Below are 4,570 nucleotides of genomic sequence, written 5' to 3'. Positions count from 1 at the left end.
CCTCTGTGCCATTATCGTTGAAGTTGAGGTATGGATTTCAGAGTTGCACTGTATCTACACTCTGGGCTGGACTGATGCATAGGCATTCTAGACGCATCCGGGGGCCCAATTACAATGAAGAGAAATATATATTTAATAGAGTACTACTGGGTACCTACAACAGCAAAAGAACCAAAACCCCATAAGACATTGAGCAAATAAATATAACAAACAATAGGATTAAACATGACAAACTATTTCCATGATTTCCACTTTTATTATCTACAGAGAGCATGCTTTCTTTCTCACACTCCTTCTCACAAACACACACACAGTACAGACAAATACTAGTGCACACACATGGAAACGTTCTCTGCCCTGTGAATTTACCAATAAAGTAGTTTCACAACTGAAAATTGACATGACATTTCTGTAATGATCTCTGAAAGGAAGGACCCAAAAGCAGAAGGACCCAATAACTCCAATTTATTGAAGCACATCAGTATCTCATTCAATTAACTAATTTATTTATACTGATTGATTATTCATTTCTCTTCTTCAAATGGCTACCAATATTTAATGTGAATGTTACTTACAGAACACTTTCTTTGAGATTAAAAAAAGATTGAATCTACTTTATTTTTTTTTTTTAAATAGAAAAAGACCCATATAAGTGATCACCAGAACAAAACTGGGTTATAAATAAACTACAGTTTAACACAAGCTGCATATCATTGAACTAAACATACAGAACCATAGTAAAATCATATATTCATACAATTAGACCATTAAAAGACATTTCAGCTCCTTCAAAACAAACATCTTTTGTTGTGTTGGAATAAAGTGAGATTTTATTCGTCTGTGTTTGGAGGGTCAGGACTGGGGCTCGTCTCTCTCGCTTCGTTCTCTTTCTCTGTGCTGTCGTTCTCACTGACTCTGTTTTCTTTAGCATTCACGTTCATGAGAGGAGAGTCTTCAACCGCAGTTACATTTCATCCTCTTGAAAAAACTCATCAGGGCGATTTCGTTTAAAAAACCCACACTACACACACACACACACACACACACACACACAGAGATTGGATTGAGAATTTGAGAGGTGAATGATGGGATCAACTGTAAGATGACTTGATTGGTTCTTACCTTCAGCAGAAGGAACAATATGATAATGAGGAAGATGAACCCGCCCACTACACCAGTGCCGACGATCAGCATTCGACTGGGAGGAACGACAAACTCCACCTTCACTGCAGTCTGAGAAAATCATCACAATCACTGGCACTAAATAGGTTTTTATATTTTAAATACATAAACACATGAAATACATAGAGCGTATAAATAAAATGTATTGAAGTACAGTGATAGAAAGAAATTAAAAACTAATTTTCAAAATGATCAAAACACCTCTACTAGTACAGAGATATAACAGTTCAGATTTACACTTTAGATATTGATCATCTTTGAATGAATGAATGAATGGAGAGATGGTGGGTACCTGGGATCTGTGGGGATTGTACTGCAGAAAGAAGAAGAAATATTTTCTAGTTAAAAATATGTGATAGAACAGTCTGCCTCTCTAATACTGTCAGACGAGCTCAGGAGCTGCAGGTCTGTGGTGTGAATTCAGACTGGCACAGACTGGCAGTCTGTGCTGCAGCTGCCCGTCTGTAGAGGGCAGCACAACATCAATTATAGCTGCAGAAATCAGCTTTCCCAATGCTACATATTTCATTATGTTCTAGTAAAAGCTTCACCGGTGTCTGATTCTTTTTAAAGGATCTGAACGTGTGAAATGGAATGCAGGTTATGTGAATGACCTCCAGGTATTGTACACCTGTAGATCTCAGATTTGTCAACAAAACAGCAGCTAATCACTGGTTCATGTCTGATGTGGATTCACCTTCAGTTCGGTTGATGTCTGGTTATAGCGGCTTGTGTTGTAGTGGAGCTCAGCGCTGATGTTGAACACAGAATCCCTTCTGAACTCATAGAAGGAATATTTCTACAGCAGAATAAAAGTTTTTGAATTTAATAATTAAGTTAATCTTAAACACCTTACATTTGGTACTGTTTCTGAATAACAGCATTTGTGTGTGTGTTTGAGATTGTGCAGTGCTGTAGTTCAGGTGTGTGCTTGTGATTGTGCAGTGCTGTAGTTCAGGTGTCTGTTTGTGATCGTGCAGTGCCGTAGTTCAGGTGTCTGTTTGTGATTGTGCAGTGCTGTAGTTCAGGTGTCTGTTTGTGATCTTGACACACACACACACACACACACACACACACACATATAACTGTCTTTGATCATACTGTAGCTGTAACTGCTGATGAAACCAATGCAATGCTGTTTTCTCATCAATAAAGCCATTAAAGTGTCAAACGCACCACTCTCGTCATGTGTAGACATGGTGTTAGGTTTTATTTGACTCATTCAGAGATGAAGAGCAGAACAAACTGAAACAGAAGAACTGAAGAGTTCAATAAATGTGACTCACAGACTGATCGCCAGATCAACGGAGAACTGCACTGGGATGCTCCTCCTCACCGCTGTATCACTCATGTTTCCGTTGTTATCACTGTGAACAAATGCTGAGAATTTACTCACGGATAAACATGTCACTCATTGTGTCTTAAAATGCAGTAAGGTCATTCATCTTAACCTTGATAACATGGAAGCCCAAATCTCGGATTATTGTTATTGTCTTTGCTCAAATGAAAACAAATGAATCTGTCCCTCTTTCAGCCTCATTCACCTGTTGGCAGTGATCGTCATCTCCATCCAGTCGGACCAGTCATAATCCCATTTCGTCACGCGGAAAGTTCCCAGAAACTGAGTCTAGAAAACAGTAGAGAGCATAGAAAATATAAACAGTAGAAAGATGTTAGAGGGAATGATTGAACTGACAGAATGAAAATCTCAAATTCAAAATGAAAAACCAGACTTTGTGTCTGCTGAATGCAAATGCTCAAAAACGGACTGTGGCTGTTTTAGTGTCACTGTCTGAATAACAGAATGGTTCATGGCTTTAGGTCATGTGAATAGCCTGTTTATCAACTGTTCAAATAAAAGTACAGTTGATACCTTGAAAAATATAACTAAAAAATGAAGAAACAACACTAACAGAAATAAAACATCTCGGTTCTGTTCAGTTGTAGCTGCCTGCTATAGTACAGTTGGGAAGGAGTTTAACACAAGTATAATATGCACAGGAGATCATTTCTGTTTTGATCTGATTTTTATTCTAACCCTGGTCTTCCCCACATGCTGCATGGAATGGTGGCCTTTTGGCAGCGGTCCACAAGCAGGCCACTACACAGCCACATTTGAGCTAATAATGAACAAAATAAACCATAAATATACATTATCTGGGCCACACTAAGACTTAAGTGAGTTATGCATCAACAATACTCAACATTGGAAAGAGAAATTAAAAAATATCCTCCATAACTGCCCTACTTGATAAAATCATCCCGACCCAAGTTTTGCACAAGCAGCAATTAAAATGTCACATAAATATTCAAAGACACATTCTAATACTTTAAAAACTGTTCATCACAAGTTTGAACTTAAATGCTTCTCACGCAGACTCTACCTACACACTAAGTCTGTGAGTGTCATAGCTACGCTGTGTTAAAGAGCGCACGACAAAGATGAAAAGTTATAGTGCATAAGTATTTTATCCAAGTAGGGTAAATGCAACAAGAGTAAATCCAAACACAATGTAGCACAGCAACATTTAAAACATGACGTAACACCAGACAAACTCAAAGTGAACATAAAGGAACTTAAGTACTCAGACCAAACAAGGATAATTAACTAGGCACACATGAACAGAATAATACAATCAACACAACAAGGGAAACGGTGCAAAAGTAAAACAGAGTCCAAATTAACAGAAACCGTGACAGTAAGAGTACAATCATTAAAGCGCAGTTCTGTTTTTATGCTGCACACTACACATATAAAAAAACTGCCACTAAAAGCATGTTTCAAAAAATAAATTTCTGCATATGTAGCATCTTAAGACTCACATCCAGATCACCCTGCATCAGCTAACTGTGTTGCATCCTACTTAAAGTAGCCAAATTCTATTAGGCCATAATCATGCAAGCTTATGGGAATACGACACCTATCTAAGCATTCATATATAAGGTCCCTCAGTATTATCAGCATTTGTCGCATTGCTCAATAGCTAGTTAAATGGCGAATTCGGCAGACAAAACACCATCATCACTAGGAATCGGGAATTTAGAGAAGTGGAATTCGCTTCCCCAATGGTCTCACCTCAGATTCATTCAAGTTCGTTAACTTGAACACGTGAATTCACTGCATTGATCATAAGCTGCCTGATTCGGAAGTGACTGAGTTAGCATTATTTCAGACGGACAGACAGACAGACAGACAAACAGACAGACAGACAGACAGACAGACAGACAGACAGACACGCACGCAGACAGACAGACAGACACACACACAAACAAACACGCACGCACGCAGAAAGACAGACAGAGAGACACGCACGCAGACAGACAGACAGATAGACACACACGCAGACAGACACACACGCACGCAGACAGACAGACAGACACACACACA

At 38.7% G+C, this 4,570-nt stretch overlaps 1 pseudogene; it reads right to left on the bottom strand.

Moving 5' to 3' along the window:
• Nucleotides 1–248: 248 nt before the first annotated feature.
• LOC107573021 (integrin alpha-L-like) overlaps nt 249–4,570 on the bottom strand; it is a 36,974-nt pseudogene continuing 32,652 nt past the window's right edge.

The sequence above is a fragment of the Sinocyclocheilus grahami genome, unplaced genomic scaffold, assembly GCF_001515645.1.
Source record: "Sinocyclocheilus grahami isolate Dianchi unplaced genomic scaffold, SAMN03320097.WGS_v1.1 scaffold1850.1, whole genome shotgun sequence".
Lineage (NCBI taxonomy): Eukaryota > Metazoa > Chordata > Actinopteri > Cypriniformes > Cyprinidae > Sinocyclocheilus > Sinocyclocheilus grahami.
The sequence above is the reverse complement of the archived record's forward strand: the minus strand, read 5'-3'. Positions and strand labels throughout refer to the sequence as shown.